The sequence below is a fragment of the Carya illinoinensis genome, chromosome 10, assembly GCF_018687715.1.
Source record: "Carya illinoinensis cultivar Pawnee chromosome 10, C.illinoinensisPawnee_v1, whole genome shotgun sequence".
Taxonomy (NCBI): domain Eukaryota; kingdom Viridiplantae; phylum Streptophyta; class Magnoliopsida; order Fagales; family Juglandaceae; genus Carya; species Carya illinoinensis.
In genome coordinates, this window is record NC_056761.1 from 37,743,497 (window position 1) to 37,769,101 (window position 25,605).

General features: G+C 40.6%; 1 long non-coding RNA gene across 3 annotated transcripts; it reads left to right on the plus strand.

Annotated features, from left to right (window-relative positions):
• Nucleotides 1-9,647: 9,647 nt before the first annotated feature.
• LOC122279368 lies at nt 9,648-12,125 on the plus strand. Of its 3 annotated transcripts, none has more exons than XR_006229596.1 (6): nt 9,701-9,801; nt 10,855-10,908; nt 11,043-11,179; nt 11,295-11,384; nt 11,485-11,664; nt 11,800-12,125. It is a non-coding gene; the product is annotated as an uncharacterized LOC122279368 (long non-coding RNA). The 3 variants fall into 3 exon arrangements; XR_006229595.1 differs by having other exon boundaries at nt 9,706-9,801; nt 10,855-10,950; XR_006229594.1 differs by lacking the exon at nt 10,855-10,908 and having other exon boundaries at nt 9,648-9,801.
• Nucleotides 12,126-25,605: the final 13,480 nt, after the last annotated feature.

The following is a 25,605-nucleotide window of genomic DNA, read 5'->3' on the forward strand; positions in this document are numbered from 1 at the left end:
CCATGCCGGTCGGATGGCGGTGGTTTGGGGCTGGAGGCTGGACGGCGACGGGAAGAAAGGGAGAGGTGCTGCACACGGGGAGAGAGAAGGAAAAAGAAGAAGAAGAAAAAGAAAGAAAGAAGAAAAGAAGAAAAGGAAAAAGAAAAAAGGAAAAAGGGAAAAAGAGAAAAGAGAATAGAAAAGATGAAGAAAGAAAATGAGATCCAATCCTCACTTTCGGAATTCAAAAACTGACCCAACGAAAACGATTTTAAAAGCCGTAAAATGACTAAAATAAATTAAGCACCACATCAAAGAAAATAAGATCAATTAAAATACAATAATTTAAAATAAAAGAACTAATATATTAATTAAATTAAAAACAACTCTTTCAGTGAAAATACACGTAGAAACGGGGTATCATATTCCCCCCTTAAAAACAAATTTTGTTCTCGAAATTTGTGAGGTCAAACATCAGCGCCAACAGATACAGGATACAACTCTGAATATAATTGAGAGATACATATCATCGACAACTCCCAACAAATCCAATGGTTATTATCTTCACACCATAAATTGCTAATATCGACGACGTCTCTGCTTTACATTCTGAATTTTCATCCTATTCCAACTTTGGTAACCTAATAGCCACTTCCAAAGTTAACCATCAATAAACGAAATTTGCACGACCAAAAAATTAATCTCCCATTAAAACTTCGAATCACTACTAATTCCTCAAAATCAATACAAAATTTAAATTTCTAAATATCTCCAAAAATCATGCTTTCGCGGGCACTCCAATAACTCGCCAAAATACATAAAGGTTATATCCTCATAAATTAACATCATCAAGTACAAACTTAATCCACACCTAATCACAAGAAAACCTTTATCACATTTCCATAGAAAATAATATACCTCTAAAAATCACAAATCTCCACTCATTCCTCAATTGGCCATCGTTGCCCTAATCAAAAATCAACATTTCGTAAAAATATATCCATTGATTGATGACAGAAATCAGTACTAATCAACCTCCAGGCCTCAAATTGAAAACACATAACATCATCCCAAAATACACCTGTCTTTTCTAAAGATAAGGAACATATCCAAAAAGCCAAAGTCCTTCCCGGCCAACCCATGAGAGCACCTATAACCTCTATCCGATATCCCACACTTCAAGTTCATCACCTATATTTTAAATAACATCTAATATTGCAATAACTAACTCACTATAAACTACCATTGACTTCAAGTCGCAATAATTCTTAAGATAAACACAACAGTTGTTACAAACCATCATCCCAATGGGTAACCCGCTTCAACTGCACATTCCGTTCAACTTACCAAACAACTCAAAGTCAAAATCTCTTGAATTTAATATTATCACACAGATTCCTCTTCAACTCCTACCAAGCCAACAATAGATGAGACTAGGACCAGCACTCCCCGAAATCCATACACAGTTACCATTACTACTCATCGATCTCATGTACTCTTAGCCAACACCATAAATCATTCAAACGTACCAGTGATCCATTACCACATTTCCATCATCTGGACTTATATCCTCAACTCAACAAGATTCATTCCTGAATCTACTCAACTTATATCCTTAAATCAGCAACTAGCCATTGTTTAAAGTTTGGTAACGAGAATGACCTTAAACTTGCTAAGAATCCATTCCCAAAAGTCTACGGATCACATAGCCTCAAATTCAATCGTATTCAATACCAACACAAAATCTACTATTTCCAATACCCTGATGGACCTATATCTTTCGAATCAATAAAAATCATTTCCTAAAATCTGCTACTACAACCTCGAGTTAACAATAATTATTTTTTAAACTAGTTCAATATCTTCAATCTTAAAAGAAATACACGAACTAGATCATTACCTCCAATCCTCAAAGAAATCTACTCTAGAAAAAATTTTTCATATCAATAACTCAACTCTAATCAACCCTATTTTAATGGTTACAAACTAATCATTCACTAGAGTAGATCAAGTTACAGCACTAAGTCTATAAAACTAAGAACCCAATTTTTATTATAAATTGGTCCTTCAACTCTGCAATTCTAAAACTTAAATCAAATAAGAATCATCTTCTAGAACTTCTAAGATCAATGAACTTACATCCCATAATAGAAAAATCGACTCCCAAATCTTTCAAATTCTAAAACATTAATAGATAATAAATCATTTTCTGAAATTTTCAAGATTGGTGGCTTTAATCCAAAACATTCACCTTAAAAGCTTGTAAAATCTAAAACCCCAATTGCTACCAAATTACTCATCCGAATCATGAAATCTAAAACTCGAAATTTAATTATTTCCCCCCAAAGCTTGTCGAACCTAAAACCTTAATTACCATAAACTTATTTTCCTAAAATCTATAAGGCCCTAAACTTTAAAACTTTGCTGAAACTTCATAAAATCTATCCTTGAAATTTGTTGAACTTACAACCTACTACGTTATAGACCATTTCATAAACTCCATGGAACCAAAGAACTCAATTATTTTACTTCCCTAAAAGATCACCCGGATCATGCCATTCTCTCTAAGCCTCGATAATATATAAAAAAAAAAAAAAACAAACCACACAAGGCATTCATCACGAAGGATTAGATTAGACCCATACCTGCCATAACTCCAGCATTCTGAGTCTTCGTAACCTCACCTCCAATGGTACCAAGAGTCACTGCGTACATTCGAGCCTGAGCTAATTGCCTCTGGTTAGTTTTACCACCACGACGAGCTCCACAGCTTTCTTGAACTCGACTAGGGCACTCACGAGCAAAATGCCCCATCTGACCGCATTCAAAACATTGATTACTACCCAGACGACACTCGCCTCCATGAGCTCTATTACATCTTCTACAAACTGGCAGCCGTCCTCCCATACGTACACCTGAGGCCGCTTGTGGTCGAGTCCCGGTCCGCTGAACAAATTTCTGAGGCGAACCCAAACTACTTCCTTCACCAGTAAAACTCTACCTCTTATATCCTGGAGGGAAACCCATACTCAAATTAACCTCTTACTCTGCAAGAGTGGCTAAGTCAACCAATTCCTGAAAAGTGGTAATCTGGTGGCAGACTACCATTCTGCGTATATCAGGACGCAGACCCTCATGGAAATGCTCAGTCTGCATCTCCTCCGTGGCGATGAGGTGGGGAGCAAATCGCCCAAGCTCTATAAATCTTCGGGTGTACTGTTCCACAGTCATACTCCCTTGGACCAAGCTTGTGAACTCTCTTGCTTTTTGCTGCCTCACAGAAGCGGGAAAGAATCAGTCATTAAATTCTTTCTTAAAGCGCTGCCAGGACACAGCGACAAAAGACCCCAATTCTGACTCCAACATTACTCTTTTCGTATCCCACCACTCAGAAGCAGTGCCTTGCAACAGATAGCTGGCATAAAGTACTTGTTGCGCCTTCGTGCAACCACATACTTCAAAAGTTCTTTCTAAATCTTTGACCCACTTTCCAGCCTGTAGTGGATCCTTTTCTCCCGTGAAGGGTGGAGTTCTATGTGCTAGAAAGCTCTCATAGATGCATCTAGCTTGCACCACTTCACAAGGCCCTCCTTGTTGTGGCCAAGAACCTCCTTGTTGTGGCCAAGGCCCTCCTTGTTGTGGTCTAAAATTCTGCTGCATGAACTCAGTCATTTGCCTTAGCGCTTAGGCTATGGCATCATCTCTTAGCGTATCATCCCGAGGCCCTTGAGTAGACTTTCTTGGCCTCACCATTTTCTTGCCACAACACAACCTTTGACCCCCTTTAAGAAAAACAAATAAAACCAGCAACATAAAACCAAAAATCAAAACCAAACCATATAACAAGAAATTAAAACATACTAGCATGCAACAACATAACTAAATAAATAAATACAAGCAAACTAGCTCAAATAAATTTAAAACAAATAAAACATGTCAAATAGCAACTTTACTTAAAATAAATTTTAAAACATAACTTTAAAAACATTCTGGTACTACCTATGGGACATGTGGTTTTACCCAGAGCCAAACCGCTCTGATACCACCTGTGACGCCCCCAAATCCCACATACGGACATGGAAAAATCGAGATGTCTGGATGATGATATCACGGGTCACTACCCTATCGCCAAGTGCTAAGTGTGTGTACAAGCAAATATTTACAAAAGAAACACTCAGCGGATAAACAAAGTCTCATAACTAAGTACCAGAATTTTTCTTTGTTTAATACAAAGCCGTTCAAAACATACATAATAAAATATTACAAGCTACAAATATAGTTTTAAATCCAACAACAAGGCATAACTCCAACTCAAAACTCCAGCGGAGCTGCCTCCTCGGGCTTAGCCTCCTCCTCCTCCTCGATCTCTGCACCAAAATCTACGGTACCAAAAATGGTGCCGCAAGTAAGTAAGACCCAAACGCCACAAGATAAAAACATATTAAACTCAACAATATGCATGGAAGAATGCAAATGCACATATCCCACAAAAACCACATATTTTCACGCATGCCAAAATCCTATTTGGCCCAAAAACATAACCTCGCCATTATCCCCGATAATGGCCCAAAAACCAAACCATCAGAGCACTGTAGGCGGGAATTGTAGGCGGGACTCTACCACCATCCCTACGCGTGCACCGTAGGCAGGATTCTACCACCGTCCTTGCTTACCACCATCCCTACACCACGTGCACCGTAGGCGGGAACCTCAGGCGGGATCCTACCACCGTTCCTGCTTACCACCATCCCTACATGTGCCTCTGACTCAAACCAGTCAGTCCAACCGTTCATATATACCATAAATCATTTCTTGCTTACAAGCCAAGTTTTCATTTTACAAACACATGTACATGCATGCAACCACACAAAAATCTAGTTTTTCCTTTTTTAAACATGAACATGCGTGTACTATACAATGCGAACATCAAGGCACAAATATCTCAAACAAATATCAATATCAACCAAACAACTCCGTCCTCAATCTATCCGACCCCCGAACTCCTCGGACTCAGTCCGGAATCAACCAACTAGTCCAATAATTTATTGTAAGAGTAAAGATATATTAAAATCTAAAATAGAGTTTAAAAAATACTTACAGCGCTATAAGGTATTTTTTGAAAGCTTATGACGTTGCAAACGGCGAAGAAAAAACAACGTAACAGTGTATTTTACATTGTGACTATGGGTTATAAATTACCCACTTTCGAACAGGGACAAACCGAGACAAAAAATTGATAGAGAATGGTTTAGAGATGTTTATGAAGCTAATGGAAGTGAGCTTTGGCCGTGGAAACGGCAGTGGAAGTGCAAAAGGGGGCTGATCGGAGTTGACCTCGTGGGAGCTGCTCCGGCAACGGATCGGGGCAGGAATTGGGTGGGTTAGGACGACAAGAGGTAGAGGATGAAGTGGTAAAAAGATGGTGGCTAGAGGTGAAGCGACGATGTCGGAAACGGCAAAAAGCCGTGCGGCTTAGATGGGCCGTAGGGGGTGATCGGCGGCACGGATGGGACTGAAAATTGGTGGGGGTGTTCACCGGCCGGAGGGGGATTTTTCTAGGTGGGAGGTGTCGGCCACATCGGCTAGATGGCGGTGGTTCGGGGCTGGTGGTTGGACGGCGATGGGAAGAAAGGGAGAGGTGCTGCGCGCGGGGAGAGAGAAGGAAAAAGAAGAAGAAGAAAAAGAAAGAAAGAAGAAAAGAAGAAAAGGAAAAAGAAAAAAGGAAAAAGGGAAAAAGAAAAAAGAGAAAAGAAAAGATGAAGAAAGAAAATGAGGTCCAATCCTCACTTCCAGAATCCAAAAACTGACTCGACGAAAATGATTTTAAAAGCCGTAAAATGACTAAAATAAATTAAACACCACATCAAATAAAATAAAACTAATTAAAATACAATAATTTAAAATAAAAGAACTAATATATTAATTAAATTAAAAATAACTCCTTCAGTAAAAATACACGTAGAAACGGGGTATCATGAACACCAAATTGATTTGATTCCTAAAGTGAACTTACCAAATCTACCACACTACCAAATGAGTCCTAATGAGCACCAGATTTTGCAAAGTCAAGTGGAAGATCTCCTTCTTAAAGGACTAATCAGGGAGAGTTTGAGCCCGTGTGCTGTACCAGTAGTTTTGAAAACGACTTTCAAAACTAAAGAGGACTTGTATGAGTGGCTGGTGATGCCGTTTGGCCTCTCAAACGCACTAAGCACTTTTAAGCGCGTCATGCACCATGTTCTTAAACCTTTCATTAGAAAATTGTTGTGGTCTATTTCGATGACATTCTTATTTATAGCCACAATGAAGTTGATCATTTGAGTCACCCAAGGGAGGTTCTATTGGTGTTGTTTACTCACAAACTCTATATTAACTGAAAGAAGTGCATTTTTCTAATTTGCAAATTATTATTTCTCGAGTTTATGGTGAGTGCTGAAGGTATACATGTAGATGAGGGGATGGTATGTGCTATTTGAGAATGACCAACACCCATCACTATCGATCAAGTTCACAGTTTTCATGAACTGGCCACTTTCTATGGCCCGTTCATCAGGAACTTTAGCTCCCTTGTAGCGCCAATTATAGAGTGTATAAAGAAGGGGCGTTTTACTTGGGGTAAGGAACAAGAGGACAGTTTTAATACCATTAAAGAGAAGTTATCCACAGTGCCAATCCTTACTTAACCCAGTTTTGAGAAGCTCTTTGAGGTTGAGTATGACGCCTCCAAGAGGGGTGACCTGTTGCATTTTTTAGCAAAAAACTAAACGAAGCCAAGCGAGAGTGGACTATGTATGAGTTGGAATTTTATGCAGTTATACAATCTCTAAAACATTAGGAGCACTACTTGATTCAGCGTGAGTTTGTCCTCTACAGTGACCATCATGCCTTGAAGTTCATAAACACCCATAACAATTTGAACCGGATGCATGCTAGATGGATCGGATTTATGCAAAAATTCACCAAGGTACTAAAACATAAATCTGGACAGCAAAACAAAGTGCTGATGCCCTCAGCCAATGTGTATCAATGCTTGTGATGTTGAAGGCCAAGATCACTAGGTTTGAATGACTCAAGGACTTGTATGTCAATGATGAGGACTTTGTAGAAATTTGGAATGAGTGTGTGATGGGCAACCAAATTTTGACTTCCATGTCCAAGAGGGATACCTCCTCTATGGGAACCAACTCTGTATTTGTCAGACCTCCTTGCAAGAATACATCTTACGTGAGTTGAATGGGAGAGGATTAGGATGCCATGTGGGACGAGATAAGACAATATCTCTATCTACTAAATGTTATTTCTGGCCCTAGTTGAAGTGTGATGTAGGCATGTTTGTTCAAAGATGCCCTGTTTTCAAGTGAGGATGGGTCAATCACAGAACACAAGGTTGTACACCCTATTACCAGTGCCTGACAACATTTGGGAAGATTTGAGCATGGACTTCATGCTTAGGCTATTACAGACTCAACGGGGTGCCGATTCTATTTTCGTAGTTATGGATTGATTTTCTAAAATGGTGCATTTCATTCCTTGTTGGAAGACATCAGATGCCTCAAGTGTGGCTCACCTTTTTTTTAAAGAAGTTGTCCATCTGCATGGAGTCCCCATGTCCATTACCTTTGACCATGAAACCAAGTTTCTTAGTCACTTCTGGATCACCCTGTGGAAGAAGTTTGGAACCTCTCTTAAGTACTTGCCACCCACAAACTAATGGCCAAACTAAAGTGACCAATTGAACACTAGGCAACATGCTACAATGCATTTCATGTGATAAACTGAAGCAATGGGATTTAAATATTCCGCAAGTGGAGTTTGCCTTCAATAGCATGAGTAATCATTTGATGAGAAAGAGCCCTTTCGAAATAGTCTATATGTAACCTTCTAGGCATGCTCTTGACTTAGTCCCTCTTCCAAAATTTCCCAAGCTGAGCACATCAATTGAAGGTATGGCTGAAAGGATACAAAAGGTATAGGCAAAGGTATGAAACAACTTGGAACAAGCCAATGAAAAATATAAAAGCACCACGGACAAGCACAAGAGAGTCAAAATATTTCAAGAAGGTGATTTAGTAATGGTCTATTTACGTAAGAGTCATTTTCCAACCGGCAAAATATTTCAACCTCCATTTTGAAAGTTGGGGGGTTATGCCAATTAGGCCTGTGGCACCATAAAACAAGAATTGAAAGCTCATAGCACGAATCATTTTACCTTGTTGAGGGTAGATTCTAGTTGACGAAGGCGATAATGACGACTGAGGAAGGAAAAGGGGATGGACAACGGTTTTGGACAAGGGGAAAGGGAAGGGGACGACGGTTTCGAGCAAGGGGAAGGGGATGTTTCTAAGCAGGTGATAGTTGTTGACAAGGAAGACAACAACGAAGGGGATGAGATTTTTTAGACTGAATCTATGCTTAGGGCTTAGGAGAGAGAGCAGTTTTCCTAGCCATGCACGAGTCCTTTCAGATGATTCGTTCCCTATGCACAAATTTTTCATTTAAATGATTCGTTTCGTTTAAGTAGGGCAAGCATTTGCAGCCCCCAAGTAGAATTTTTCTATGTAGTTTGGATCTACTTCTTGTTATAACTGAATATATAGGATGAAAACATGTATATCATTAGAAGACATAAGGGGCATGGATTCCAAACAAAAATAAGATGAACTTAATGCCATATACGATGCCACTGCATTTCTAATTGGGCTTCTAAAGTTCCATTAACATGTCCCTTAAATCAAGATGTCCCATCATTTAAGGTGGTTGCTACTGCTGCATGATCTCTAACTCAACTGAGGTGTACCTTTCTGACAACACAATATTCTGCTCCATTATCAACGCCTTCTAATACTCAATCCACAACATCATTCCATCAACCAAAAATCGTATAGTAAATTGATGATATTGCACATCGATTTCATAAGGGCGTGATTCTACATTATTTACAACAAAACTTGATGATATATTAACTAAATGCACCTAAGGATCAAGGGCTGCATTTTATGGTGGTAGCACCAGATGGCCACTTTGAAGTAACCGAGGTATGTTGGGGTGCGCACTTCTGCATCGATGACAACGCAATTCTGTAGATAACAGGCTTTCATCATCTCGGAATGTTGCTTTACCATGATTGCTGACCTCCTCAATTACATCCACTGAATCGTAAAGAAAGCGGTATTAAATGAATTCCAAGGCTTCTTATTCTTCAATTGTTTTGAATCAAAATCTTGGCTAATGACATGCAGGTGCAGTTGGCGCATTGATGGGGCCTACAAAGAGAGGAGAAAGAGTCAGAAATGCCCTTCCAGAAAGTCAAATTTTAAATTTCTACCATATATCTCTCGTAATTCATCAGACTGAAATTTGAGCAGAAACTAGAAATTGGCGAATGAACATAGAACCGCATAAAAATTGCAGCTAAAGGCTGGCATATTGGATCCACTACAAAATAAGTTAGAATTTGCTGCTGTAAACATTTCCGGTGAGTAAAGTCCCACTGGAAATATACAATTTCCATTTTCCCCTGATTATTTTCTGTCCATTGACAAGTACCACCGAAATAAGAATTTGTTGCGGTGTTTTATGTCGCGGTAATAAGTTTCGCTGCAATAAGATTTTTATTGTGGTAGGAGAATGCTAAATTACGACGACCTATATACTGCCGCAACAAGTCTTTTAATCTGTTAAATGGTGGGAAAACTCCTCACCGGCCCGTGTGTTTTTCCCCTAATCCTTTCCAGATAGTGAGACTCAGTTCTCTCCGCCGTCTCTCTGCTTTGTGCTAGTTGCTTAAGTCGTTGATTCAGCTGTTGTGCCCTCTCGATGCCGGTGAGTCTCTCTCATGTTTCTCTTACTCTCTAAGCTATCTCAACCGATGTTTCTCTCTTGGTACTTAGGGCTTTGTTGGTTTGTTACTTTTGAAATGGCAAAATATGCTGTCAAAGCACTTCTAATTTCTGAAATCGTATAGCCTCTTGATTGTAATGCATTTTTGTATAATATATACAATGCAATCGTATAGCCTCTTGATTGTAATTTCTGAAATCGTATAGCCTCTTGGTTGTTTTTCTCTCAATATTGTCTATTTTTGGCTTTGCTGTTGTTTTCCAAATCAAGGCCTCTCACTTATTTATCTTCTCAGTTTAGGTATGTATGCCCTAACTTGTACCCCTAATCTGTTTCTCTCGGAACGTGATCATTTTAGGGGTTATAATTTTGGATCAAAATCTGGGTGTCATCATCAAAACTTTATCAATATTGTGTATACAATAATGTTGCTAAAAATTACAACATTGGGATTTTGTTGTGATTTTTAGTTTATGATCATTTGATGGTGTTAGTCAGCCCATCATACTGGAAATAAACCATTTATTTCATATAGTTTATTCACAATGGATATAGAACACTTGTTTCATTAGTTTCTATGGTGTTATTTGTGTTTTGTTAATGACTATTTCTATTATATATATATGCATGCTGGTTTGATTTATTTAATTAATATAGGTGGAATTCGTGTCTGGAATGGCATATTATATAGTTTATTTTAAGGCAGTTCAGTAATTTAAGTAGGATCTATTGTTAACTTGTTTGGCATAAAGATTATTGCATGAAGCCAATTTCCTGAACTTGTCATGAAAGAAAGTTTAATTGGCCTAGAGTTTCTTTTCTTCTTATGGTTGGAACCACATGAGGAGGCACTGCCAAGCTTTAATCATCTCCTTGCTTGTTTGTGAATATAGTTATAAGATATAGGCAATTATCACATTCATCTTTCCAAACCTGAAACCATTAAGGAATTGAACCATAGGAGGGAATTGAATTGATGAATCTGTGCTTTGGGGTGATCTTTATCATGTGATGTTGTTGGTATTTCTTCCACAGCCATCGTTGAGATTCATAATGTTGAAGAAATCGTGAAAACAGTAATGAAGGATGGTGAGACATCACCATGTTGTGAAAACTGTACAATATTTACAAGTAGGCTTACATTGGGAATCAATATTAGCATGCCATTTCTGTGAACTTTTGCTTGCTTTGTGTCCTCAAAATCTATTTATATGGAATTTCAGCCTAAGCTGTTGGATGAGAAGCAGACTACTATTTATAAGAGAGCTGTTGACAGGAACTACCATTTGAAAATGAAAGCATCGAGGTTTATTTTCAGTGAAATAAGTCAGAAATTTCCCATCACGCCATTCACTGCTTGGTATGTTTTTCCTTGGGAGAATGTCTAGGTATTTTGTAAACAATGTTTTTGGGTACTTTCTTTTCCCTTCTATTCTTCAACATTTCATAGTACATGTGGAGTTTCATCGAAATAGGGCTCTGGAGGAGGAGGGCTCGGCTGGGTTTGGTGGAATGTGTTAATCATGACCTCTTACAGCCATATCCTATGCTTCATGAGAAGCCTGGTAAGAATCTTGTGTCTGGTTTGTAGCAGAACCCTGGTTGGATTGACACAGTTGATAATGAGATGTGCTAATGTTACAAGTATGGCTGGTGGTTTTGCAGACGATTTTGTTGCACACATCAAATTCACAGTTTTACTAATGCCAAATGGGTAAGATCGGATTACATCTCATTCTCTGCAAGAACTGCAACCCACAAAGACAATAGATGATCCTGAAATCAAGGCGTGGTTAGCCTTGGGCACAAAGACAAAGAAGAAAGGTGGTGGAAAGAAGAAGAAAAGTAAAGCTGGAAATGGCTCTAACCATATAAATTTTGAACCATTCTACCCTGTTGTTACCATACCCCATGCTTTCTGGATAAAATTTATGTGAAGTTACATTGTGGATTGTTGTTGGGTTTTCTTGCTCACTACAGGTAAAAAGGGAGACAAAACAGAGGAGTCAACAGAAACGGAGCCTATGGATTCTACAACAAATGGTGCCGCTTCCCAAGAATGAGTTTCCCCACCCTCCCCCCCCTCCCATTTCTCGACCCGCGCCCTGTCAATTTTGGTACTTATTGTCCAGTTCATTGTATCAGGTTGGATGAGTTGGTTTATGATAGTGTTTAGACTGTAATCCTGATTGTGTTTTCCTGCGTATACGCCTTTTTGTGTCTTTTTCAAGTGTTCCTAATGTCTTACACAATTTAGAGGCACAGAAGGTTGGTTTCGATCGACCATAAGAGGCGGGTGTTGTGTGACACTGTTTTTTAGTTACTAGAAGTGATAATCGTATTCAGCTCTAACCCTATCCAAGAGGCCTTCTATCACGGCAGAAGTAGAGGGGTTAGTTGTGTCAGATATGCTTGAACTGCGAACCCTATTCAACTCAGGTATCCATCCTACTGAGTAAAGCCAAAGGGTCGGGGTGGAGCTCGTGGGCACCTGGAACAGGAAAGGTTTCAAAAGCAGAGAGAAAGAAAGCGCATTTGTGTACGCGCGCGAATACATGTGTGCACAAATAGAAGGAACTTGGTACACTTTGGATATGGAGCTTCTCCATTTTAGTCGGGAGATATTTTAGGCCTTTAAGCTCCCGATTAAGGTTGTCGAAAGGCTTTACATATTCTCCAAACTATTATAATTGATAATTTATGATTAAAATTATTTGAGTAATGTCACATATTACACTTTTCTCGCATTTTCATTCAATTATATAAAATATAGCACTTTTATAATCCTTGAATCATTTTTTATTTTATTTTATCTTTTAAAAAATTAAATATTGATGGATAAGATAAAAGGTGGTTAGTAGAATTTTCCTTACATATTTTAAAGCATTTTAAACATTTTTTACATTCACGCTCTATTTGAAAGAGAGAACATGTTAAAGACAAGTTGAAGTTTCGATATAAAACAAACGATATCCTATATTTTGCAATGTCAACGTAGCTGGCACTGGAAAATTGAAGCCTTTTATTATTCATTACTTTCAAATAGTACTGGAGAATTGAAATCTCTAATTCCTTATCTTATTTTCGATGATGATTGTTCATTCGACAATTTCTTTCATAAAAGAAAAGAAAAATATTATTTTTCATCTTCATTTTCTCATACTCACGTATTGACTAGAAATTCAATGAATATGAGCAACTCTAACCGAAGACCTTCGCCGGCGATCCATGGCCAGTGGTGGTTTTTTGCCGATTAATTTTCTAGTTATTATATTTTTTATATTCCTATTTTTCTTAATTAAGGATCAAGATAAAATGATCATGAAGGTTTACTTCAACCAGTCCAATCCAGCTCAGCAAAATGCAGTATATACTACAGCTTCTAGCTGTAGTTTTATAATCTATTTATCAGATTATGTAAAAATCACTTCAAGCGATTATCTGTTGTGGGAAATAGGTGGGAGCCAAACTTTTGGCTCTAGTGCTTTTGCTTCTTCTTCTTCTTCTTTTTTATTTTTTATTTTTTATTATTTTTTTTTCCTTTTACTTGTGTTGTATTTGTTGGTTTTGGAATGATTGTTGGTGAGTCGGGACTCCCACCCATTGAATCTTGTATCTTGTAATTCTTTAGTTTATCTATAAAATGTTTTCTTAGGGACAAAAAAAAAAAAAAAACTAACCGAAGACCTCAAATTTTGTTAGCATTGTCGATTAAAAAAAGAATCTTATTTCCTATAGTATAAATCACAACAATTAAGTTTCCCTACAGCCTAATTGCAGGGGATCCGGATCTAATGCATTGTATTGAAAAATGAAAAAAAATCTCCTAATATTTTTATTCAAACTAAAAAGTAAAAGGTGGAAAATATTGGTAATTATATGAATTAGACCTATGTATTTTCTTTTAGATAATATTAAATAATCTATAAATGTCATTGTGAGAGGAAAGGGGCCCAAGCCCAGTGGCCCAATCCAAAACGCCCAATAACCTCAAACCAAGGTACGTTGCGGGGCCCACGCAGCCTGAGGCCTAATAGATAGAAGACATTGGGGCCCAAAGAGGAAGGGGCTCGGCCCACCCTCATAACGCGCCCTCCCATCAGAAAGGCCCTCAGGTCGGGGCCATAAGGAGATTGAGAAGCCCGTTTTGGGCCACGATTACTCTAGGGCCTCAATGAGAACTAAGGCTTGACAAAAAGGTACACAGGCAGGTGACCATGCAGAGTGCTAGGGGTGTGCAAAATTTCGACCCTCCGAGTCCGACCAATTCTCGCTTCGATTTCGACTTCGACGGAATCAGAGTGTTCAAAAATCAGAGTTGGAATCGGAGTAATTCTGACTCCGTAACGGAAGTCAAAGTCAGAATCGGAGCCCCACTGGTTCTGAATTCCGACTTCAAATTCCAACCTTTTTTCAGGAAAAAAAAAACAGATTCAAAACGACGTCGGTTTGCATCTAGATTATTTTCAACTGATTGACTGGAATGACGCCGTTCCATTTAAATGGAAACAACACGTTTTGAATAGAGCAAATTATTTCGGTCCCCTCTTTCTTCCTCACTTGGTCACTCCTCTCCTTAGCTCTTAGCCTCTAACAGAGTCACTGTGATTCTCCTCTCACGCCGCACGACGCCACATCCCACGACCAAGTAGGATTCTGCCATTAACGTCACTCCACCGTAAATTGCTTCATGCCGCTGTTGCCGCATTGCCTTCTTCCCCTTAGTTTTTACCAATTGGTAATTTTAATTTTTAGGATTTTAAATTAAGGAATTTGCTCCGAACTTTGGATATTATTTCTTATTCAAATTAGAAATTGGATTGTGTAAATTATATAGTTGCGTGAACGAATGTATTGAGGAAATGGTTATGATGTTTCTTTTGTTAAATTTTGTGATTTTGGACTGTGAACGTAAGGTGTTTGTGGATATGTCACAAATGAAAAATAAACACAACTCGTTAGCAACCATCTCAAATCATGCTCCATATAAGTGTAAGTAGCATTAGAACCACAAAGTGATCACTGACTCGTAAACACAGACTTAATTATTTTCAAAGATTTGAAATAAATTTAAATTTATGGTTTTCGTCTGTTGTGTGAACTGTGGAGATCACAGCTTCTTCGGTCCCCGGACATAAAATTTCATTTTCTCATTTTATTTGATACGGAATAGAGTATCAATAACTTTGATCAAGTTGTGTTATTTACTATTTAGTGGATTCACCTTCTACTTCTCTACTTTTGTTGTCCGTATTATGTATAAACTAAAAGGGTGCTTACGGATACACCATTATGTATAACTTTTGCTCGTAAACTCAGACTTAATTAATATATATATATAGACTTGAAAAATTGGAAGAACAACAATATTGGGAAACATTGTTGCTGATGACAGCTCATCATCCCTTCGACACAAATCAACACCACTTTTTGGTTGTGGAAAATACATGAAATTAATGGTGTATGCTTGCTTGCGTAAGAAATATCCAGAATAATCTTCATGCTGTTGTATTTAGCTTAGCTAGCTGGCTTGCTCTTGTATTTATATATAATTGGTGTATTTTGCCTTTTGTTAAAAGAGCTCAGAATGGTTGGAAATGTCAATATAAGGCAATATGCCTTTGTGTTTCTGAACAATATATATATAAATATATATAAATATATATAAAGAATGGCATTCTCTTTGCCTAGATTATGATGAATTCCAATTGATTGGTGCCCCGGCCCACACATCGTGAAGGGCTGTTGTGGTGCTGCCTTTATTTTCTTTCGGCCTTTTCATTTCATTCTAAAAGAACAAAAAGGGGAGGTCGAGTGCTGTACTGGAAAATGTTAGGTCATTGTAACATTTTTTGTTTTTCTTTGCTATTTATAGAACTCGGCACATGCCTTATCACTTTAGATATGCCATTAATAATTTTCATGGATTTGCATAAAATGAAGGCATAATTGCCTTCAATATATATACATAATTATATATATATAATTGTCAACACCATGAGAACATGTCTCTGGTTTGAGTTTCCATCTCAACATTTGTTTTAAATGTGAAAATAAAGGAAAAAACTCAAACGATGAGTCACCTTGGTAACTTGAACCCGTGTGTGACACTTGGAGAGGAGGGATATTCACCATTGGGCTACATGAAATCTTGTGTTGTTTTGTCATAATTACACATGTTAAATGTGTTTATCGTGCCGGAATTTTTCTTTTTTGTTGCATCTGAATTAATTAGCATATGCGAAGCCCAAATCTTTGAGGTTTTCTACATCTGTATTGAGTTCTATATTTTAGGTACCATATAGGTAATATAATCAACTGCATCACACCTTCTTGTATAAAAGAGCACAACAGAGCAGTAATCCATGAGCAACCTGTATTTGATAATATGTTCATGATAAGACTGTTCCTTGATATTTTCTAAATTTAGTGCTCTACTATAATGCCATGAGCCATCATGCATAAGCTGTAATCCATCAGATCTTTTTATATATAATTTATCAAGAGTTTAATTTGTACGTAGTTTTTGTTATCTGGTCTGTGTGCCTGATGAAAACTTGTTGCTTGAGGGTATGCTTTCATCAATATATGATCAAGGAAACCTTCATTATACTGTGTTATGCCAATCAGTCTATGCATTAAGTATATATATATAATTATATATATATATATATATATATATTTGAGGATTAAGTATTGATGTTTATATATATGTCAAATTTTAAGGTATGGATGCGCAATCATATGGGACTCCAGAATAGGATCATGATGCCACAATTCCGTCCCCAACATGGAGATCTAGACCTACTTCCAGAACACAAACTTCGTGTGCAAATAGTCGATTCCCACTCTCAGTAGACATAGAAGATGAGGATACATTTAATAAAGGGAAGGAGATGGCTATTGCGGATGAGCCTGATGTACCACCTCCATCCGTAAGGCCACCACAACCACGATCAAATAAAAAAAGGTTGTGGACGTGGGAACATTTCACCAAGGTTGACGGTAATCTCGAGGAACCACAGGCGAGTTGCAGCCATTATGGCCAACAGGTTGGATGTCATTCAAAGAAATAAGGCACCGCTTGTTTGATATCACATCTTAATGGTTGTTAGAGGTATAAGATAGCGAAAGGATTGGTGGCCAAAGATCAAATCAAGCTTAGTTACTAAACTTCTACAGCAATTGATGGTATGCAACTTAAGAAAATGGTCATCCCTTAATACAGTAAGAAGATGTTAAGAGATGCGCTTGCAGAGATGATAATTGAAGACGGTATACAAGCTGCTTGAGCCATAATTCCCATTGCCATCATGGTATACAGTGATGCGAGATTATATGAAAATGCATTTAAAAGACAAGGCTGAGATGAGAAAGATGTTTGTGACCACTGGCCATAGAGTCTCATTTACAACTGACACATGGACGTCTATATAGAACGTTTCCTACATGTGTATCACAGCACACTACATTGACAGCGAATAAATTTTAAAAAAAGAATTATTGGATTCAAAGAAATCAATTATCATAAGGGTGCATCCATTGGGGCGGAGATGGATGATTGCTTGAAGAATTGGGGAATTCAGAAAGTTTTATGCATTATAGTTGACAATGCCAGTGCCAAGGATACTGCAATTGAATGGTTCAAGCAAAATACAAAGGTGAGAAATGATGTCATTCGGGACCATTAGTTTATTCATATTCGATGTTGTGCTCATATAATTAACCTGATTGTTACTGAGAGGTTAAAAGAGGTTGACGATTCTATTACAAAAGTTCACAACATTGTGCAGTATGTGAGGGCTTCCCCTCAAAGGCTTAAAAATTTTAGGGCAATAGAAGAACAGATTGGGATAAAACATTCATGGATGTTGTGCTTGAATGTTCTGACTAGATGGAACTCTACATACATGATGTTGGATGTGACATAGAAGTACCAAAAAGTGTTTGAGCAGATGGAGGTGGAGGATGGGGGCTTTAAGTATGCTTTGCTGGAGCCTGCAAGAAAGGGGCTTGGTCTGCCGGACACACATGATTGGATGAGCATGGGGTTTTTTGTCACATTTTTGTAGATTTTTTATGATATTACTATGCAAATATCTGGACTTGCATATACGACTACAAACTTGTGGTTCAGTTAGATCTTGGCGCTACACCATCACTTGGAAGATGGTTGTGATGACCCTAGTGGACTGTTATCTGGTATGGCTCAGAGGATGCTTACCAGATATAATAAATATTGGGGACAAGTTGAGAAGATAAATATATTACTCTTTGTGGCTGTGATCCTTGACCCTCAATACAAGTTGGCCGTGATAGAATATTAGACAAATTCCGTCCTCATGGCAATGAAGGCTACATCATTTATTATAGTGCTTAAAAATGATCTCGATGACTTATAGAACCACTACAAAAATAGTGGATAGCCTTCATCTGCAGTGGGTACCTCTCACTCGACTATGACACCTCCCTCCGATGACCTTAACCCAGATCGAGCATTGCGTCCATGTCGTCGAAATTACGACGTTATGAATGAGTATCATTAGCTCGTTGCATCGAAGAATATTATGGGGTATACTTCGGAGGCTAAATGGTATTTTATAGAAAAGGTCAAGGCAACTAGTGCTGTATTTGAGATATTAATTTGGTAGAAAGCTAATTTCACCAAGTATCCAATCCTTTCCTGTATTGCCCGAGATGTGCTAGCCATTCTTATTATTATGGTTGCATCTGAGTCGGCGTTTAGCACTGGAGGTCGAGTGTTGGATGCTTTTCGAAGTTCATTGTCACCGCCAACTATTAAGGCCCTTGTTTGCACATAGAATTGGATCAGTGATATGCCCATTAGACTAGATAGCATTGGCATTGATGATGAGAGCTACAAGCTTGAAGATGGTAACCTTATTTTACCTTTTTATTATTATTGATTATTTAATTCTTTTTATGATTTCATAAATCTATTTAACTCATATTTTTTTTATTATTTCACAAATGTAATTGTGAACCCTAGTATAGTTGCTGATGACTGATGGAGTATGGATAAGGATAAGGATAAGTTGATATCAGAATTAACTTAATTTTTATTGGTATTAATGGTAATTAAATTCTACTTTTACTGTGTTTAATTTTCTGAATCAATTTTGGTTACATTTATTGATTGAAGGCCTTTTTTTTTTTTAATCTTAATTTCAGGTACTCTGAATGACCAAGTACGATGCTACAGATGATGTTTTTCCTTTTAGTTGAATTAATATGTTTATTCTTATAGACTGTTTAATCAAACTTTGAAATTGACTGTTATTTCTATTATCAATTGTTTAGGACTTTCTGAATTATGTATAATAATTAATTCTATTTATAATTATTGATAATTACGTATTTAGCGTTCGAAATTAGCCCAAATGGGCCCATTTAGAAGTCAGAGTTCCGATCGGAATTCAAAATTTCGATCAGAAGTCAACATTTCGACTTCCGATCGGAGTCAAACTCCGATTCATTTCAGAATTAGAGTCAAAGGATGATTTAGACTCTTACAAAAGTTAGAGTTGGAATTCACAAGGCAGACAGAGTCGGAGCACAGGCCTACAAAGTGTAGATAGTTGGACACACTCGATTATGGGTGCATTCAGCTAGAGACATGCCACATTTAATGAGTGTCAAGGGACACGAACATGCAGTGGCGTACCCCTGGGATGACACAACCTTGACTTGGCAAGAACTTGATACCCCACAATCTCCCTCGGCAGCAAAGCCCAAGCTGGGCATAAATACCCCAATCTCGCCCACGAGAAAAGGTCTGATTCTCTTTTCACTTTCACATACTCATTAATCCAGGAGTCCTTGATTGACTTTAGCATTGGAGAATTCACAGACTCCGCCGGAGTCCAATCTTTGCTCTCCTTGTAGGTGCCAAATGTGTGGGCTTCCATGGAGTTGCTCGGGCCATGAAATATGACATTAACAGTGGTGCCGTTTGTGTGATTTTTTTTTTTTTTCCATAGAAGCGTGTACTTCATATGCCAACAGTGACACGGTCCCAAGTTACGCATCAAGGGGAGAGTCAGAATAGAGCAATGGAGGCAAGCCTAATAGATATAGAGGAAACAATAAAGAAGCTTATAGAAGAAACGAGCACACTCCGCCAGGAGAATGCAATGCTGTGAAGGACCAATGAAGAGTTAGTTTTTTTTTTTTGGGGGGGGGGGCAGAACCTAGCAGCAACGAGCACATCGACTCACGGTGTGAACCGGTGAGTGTAGCGACAGATGAGGAGAGACGCAAGATGCACCTCGGGCTCCAGGAGCTAGGCGATAAAGATGCAGAGATAGCCAGGTGGGTCGGTGCACCATCCATTGTGGACCAGCTACTCGTCAGCATCGATTTACCCTACAGGGCTGGAGTCATGGCGGTACCTCTCCTGCCTAACTTCAGAGTTTCTTAGATGGAGCTATACAATGGGACCAAGGATCCCTTGGAGCACCTTGACACATTCAAGGCCCACATGACCTAACACAGTTTCCTAGGGGAAGTTGCCTGCCGAGCCTTCCCTCTGAACTTAAAGGGAGCCACCCAGACCTGGTTTGAGACTGCCTCCCAGAACCATGGGGAGCTTCTACGAGTTGGCATGACTTTTCATGATGCAGTTCATGGCAAGCTGGAAGAGGAGATGGCTAGTCGCATACCTCCTGATAGTGAAACAATGAGACAACGAGAGCCTGAAGTCGTATCTCACCTGCTTCAACTAGGAGTGAATATCTATCGACGATCAAGACGAGAATATCACTCTGGCAGCCCTCTAGGGAGGAATTTGGGCTAGGAACCCCTTTATAACAGTGACGACGACCACATTGAGGGAGTTCATGGATCGGGCAAATGGATTCATTAATGTGAAGGATACCCTCAAGGCCCTGACAATCATATGGCGATCAGAGATGAAACAAGCCGATGTTAGGGCGGTCGTACAAAAGGGAAGCCATGGCCGCAAAGGAGGAAGGAAAGAAAGGGGGACCCGAGCCAAAGAGGAGGGGTGAAGCTTTGGCACAGCCGCTAGGTGGACCTTGGACACACTCTAGTTTGCCAATGGAAGGGGAGAGAGAGTCAAGCTCCCCAACTCGTGGAACACCGAGCACTTGAAAAAATATTTTGTATAAATAGCAGTATCTTGTATGCTGAACCCAAGTTTATGAATGAGAATGTGCGAACAGTTGTTTGAAACCTTCTATCAACCAAGTTGGGAAACAAAGTTAAGTCCCTAGACTCGCATCGAAGTCGAGTATCCAGATTTGTTGAGGGGTAAGGCCTTGCCTACCCCTCATCTGTTGAAGCGGAGTCCCTAGACTTGTATTGAAGTTAAGTCCCTTGACTCATTGCAGGGTAAGACCTTGCTGACCACCTGTCCAACCAAGCCAAGTCCCTAGACACACATGAAAGTCGAGTCCCTTGACTCTTGCGGGATAAGGCCTTGCTAACCCTCTATCTAACAAACCCGGGTCCCTAGACTCACATCAAAGTCAAGTTCCTAGATTTGCTATAGGGTAAGACCTTACCAACCTCCCGTCCAACAAAGTTGGGTCCCTAGACTTGCTATAGGGTAAAGCCTTACATACCACCAATTCATCAAAGTTGAGTCCCTAGACTCACATCTAAGTAGAGTTCCTAAACTCGTTGCTGGAGTAAGGCCTTGTCAACTCCCCGTCCAACAAAGCCAAGTCCCTAAACTCGCATTGAAGTCGATTTTCTTGACTCGCTGCAGGATAAGGCATTGTCGACCCCCAGTCCAACAAAGACGGGTCATTAGACTCGCATCAAAGTCGAGTCCTTAGACTAGTTGCAGGGTAAGGCCTTGCTGACTTCCGATCCAACAAAGCTATTTCCCTAGACTCGCATCGAAGTCGAGTCCCTAGACTCGTTGAGGGGTAAGGTCTTGTCAACCCGCCGTCCAAAAAAGCCAGGTCTCTAGACTCGCATCAAAGTCGAGTCTCTAGACTTGCTGCGGGGTAAAGCCTTACCGACCTCCCGTCCAACAAACCTAGGTCCCTAGACTCGGATTGAAGTCGAGTCCCTAGACTCGTTGCCGGGTAACTCCTTGTCGACCCCCCATCCAACAAAACCGAGTCCCTATACTAGCATCGAAGTTGAGTCCCTTGACTCGCTGGGGTAAGGCTAAGTCTCTTGGACTAATCGACCCCCTGTCCAACAAAGTCGGGTCCCTAGACTCTCATTGAAGTCAATTCCCTAGACTCGATGTGGGGTAAGGCCTTGCCGACTCCCTGTCCAACAAAGTCGAATCCCTAGACTCGTATCGAAGTTGAGTCCCTAGACTGGCATCAAAGTTGAGTCCCTAGACTCACTATGGGGTAAAGCCTTGCCGACCCCCTGTCTGTCAAAATTGACTCCCTAGACTCGTATTGAAGTTGAGTCCCTGAACTCACTGTAGGGTAAGGCCTTGCTGACCTTCCGTCCAACAAAGGTGAATCCCTAGACTTGCATTGAAGTGAAGTCCCTAGATTTGCTGCAGGGTAAGGTCTTGTTGACCCCATGTCCAGCAAAGACCTGTCCCGTTCCAAAAAGGAAAAAGAAAGTAATAAGGAAGGTGAAAAGTAGGGCGAAGGGGATTCTCATTAGTTATGTGCACAACATGCGTTCTTTACAAGGTACATTAAGAAAAACACAACAACAAAAAGAGGCGTGAAGGTCCGAAGTCAGTCATCGAGGAAGCGGGTCAGAACTTCTTACTGCAAAGGAGGATACCCCGGCTGCCTGAACTTCTTGCAATAAGTCCAAGCTTGGGGATCAGACTTAAGAGATCGCAAGTTTAAAGTGTGCAAATCCAACTCAGGATGCGCCAACAAGTGCTCTTGTAGCAGTTCGAGGCCCTCTTGTTAACCGTACGACTAAGCTGTATCCTAAATGGCATTGTTGCTCACGATTAGAGCCCTGATCTCTGCAGCATTCCGACCGACACCCTTGAGGTTCAACCTTAGGCTCGTAATCGTGAGGTCCTGGGCCAAAAGATTCATGTTCTTTTTGGACACCTCTTGTTTTAGCTCGCTGACTTGCTCCTCAACCAAATGTAGCCCCCCTTTAGGTGATACCCCTCCATGATGGTTCTGAAGCTCAAGGACAACAACCTCAAGCGCTGTCCACAAACCTTGACCTAGTCCTGTCGGAGCTGCTTCAAAGTCTCTTGGGTTCTGGTTAGTTTAGCTTCTTGAGAGGCCAAGTTCTACTCGACTGTATCACGATTCACCTTGAGCTGATTACTGTAGGAAGCCAGTTTGGCTCCATCGTCCCCAGCATCGATGAGTTGTTTCCTCAGGTCTTCCTTCTCGCGCTCACTCTTTGTAGCCTTCTTCTTCAAACTTTGGATGCACTTCCGCATGTCCTCCACCTCCTCGATAAACCCCTGGTGCTCAGAATTGAGCTCCTCGTTTCACCAAACTGCGTGCTTCAACTTATAATGTCCATAGTGGACTAAGGTTGCAAGCTGACGATTGGCCTCAGATATCTCCCCATGTTTCAACTTATAATGAGCAGGAATGGGATGCTTGGGCATTCAAAGCCAAGTGAGGTAATAGGGCACGTAATCGTACTTGAGCAAGGGCAGGTAGCAGATTTTGGGAGGTCTACTTGATAGCTACTGTGTGGGTCTTCTTGAGATTTGAGCAGAAGCCCTGGCCCTTCGCAGTTGGAGAAAAGGGCTAGTAGGGCCCAAGGGTAGGAAGGGGCCCGACCCCCATGCCCTGACTTCCGCCTTGCCAGTAACTACTCATGAGTGGTCCGGACGACCTGGTGAAGGAACTCAAGGAAACAACCTCCCATGGGGGTCACAATGAGAGTCTAACTCTGAACCCTGAAGATCGTCACTATCACTCAGCACCACAACCGAATGAGTGTAGCCAAGGTCCTCTCTATCCCGACCAACATAGGTGGAAGGAGAATGGCGAGAGTGGCTTCTCAGCACTTCTGCCTGGTCATCCGTCCCGAGAGAAGTAGAGGGATCGATGGACCCAGCTTCACACTGGTCAACCCCAACTACAGCCTTCTCTTCCTCGTTTCTCTCTTCCTCTTCTTCTTCTTCTTTGCCCTCATAGTCTTCTTCCTCTTTTTTTTTTCTTTTTCGTCCTCTTCTTCCTCTTCTCCTACTTCTGCCTCTTCTTCTAAAGGAGTTGGAGAATCCCTGGGAGATACATGCGTCTCCGGAATCGACTTCGTGTCTTCATGGGAAGCTTCCTCCAACAAAGTGTCCTCAAAAGACTCGAACGTCTCCACCTTGTCAAAACTGTGAGGATAAGGGTGCAAAAGGAACTGAAGAATGTGTCATCGAAGATCGAATCATCCTTTTTTTTTTCGAAAGGGAGATCGGTGGCTTGACAAAGGTAGAATGGGGGCCTGTAGAAGAGGAAGGATTTGTAACTAGTTGCTCCACAGGGACTGTGTGGGGGGTTGTAAACGAGGAAGTCCTAGTGATAGCACTTGACTTGCCCAGGTACAACGTCGTGCTCCCCCATGTGGGGGGGGGGGGGGGGGGGTTGGGTGTGAGCAGACTCTGGCTGCCTTTGTCCTCCAGTTGTTTGGCCACGAGAGCCAGCACTCCCGGAGGACCGGTGGATTGGGTTGTGACATGCCTTCAATTGCCTGGCTTTATTCCTAGAAGGATCTGCTGTCCTCTTTCACCCTTGAGGAGACGTCGCTCGATCCGATAAGACCCAGTTGGTCCAAGGGGAACAACCAGGTGAAGGAAGGAATTTCACGGATGTTCCTATTGGAAAGGGCCAAGTCGGTGTCCTACTCGGGATCGTATGCCTACACCCAGGCCATCACTATGGCTATCTGTGCCTCTTCCTCCTGGGTCAGTCTGATTTCCAGACTTTGCGAAGAGGGGAGGAGCCCCTAGCTAGCCTTGATGGAGAACTCCTGTTGTGTCAACTCCCCTTCAGGGAACTCCTAGCCCTAGGCCAATATGAATAAGAACTTCCGAGTGTAGTCCTTGATGCTCGAATGGCACGACTCGAGCGTGGCAATCCTTTAGCCAAGGACTTGTGCCTGGAAGCTGCAAAGGCTCCCAGAGTGACGATTGATGACGTACACTGACAAGAACTCCCGAGCTGTCAAGTCGGGGTATATCTCGCTAGCCACAATAAAGGCCTTCTTGGCAATGATGCAGTTGGACACCAGAAGTAGCTAGGCTTTGGGATTGAGCTGAGCAGGGGTTAATCCCAAGTAGTGGAGAACCTCCCAAATAGGGTGGCAAAACAAAAGGCGAACATCAGAGGGTAGAGAGCCACCTGAGTCACCACCCTGTCTGGTCACCGCGTGCTCCTACGAGTGAGGAACCTCCAGAGCGGCCGACTGAGGAATTTAATACTTGGTCCGGAAGGCTTGAAGATCCCCATTGGTGACCCACAAGATCTAGCATTTTTCATCGAAGTAAGGGGCCATAGGAGCAGAGGGAAGTAACAGAAAGGAAGGAGACGACAAGAACTGGAGGGGAACAAAAAAATAAGAGGAGGAAGGGGACGCAGGGGATAGTTGTAGAAATGGGGAAGGAGGAAGGAGAAGGAGGCTTATATAGCCAAAAACCTCTATGAGAAGCATGGGAAAAGAAGCAACGCCAATGAAAGTAACCTCAACGAAATGGCACACGGATCCCAACCTGCGCTAATAGTGGTAGCTTTATAGGCACATGGCATGCACGGACCAATGTGCCTTCAAAGACGCAAGGAGACAAATAGTCGACTTGTCCCATCAGTTGTCGTCAGGCAGAGGCATTGCAAGAACCGAGGG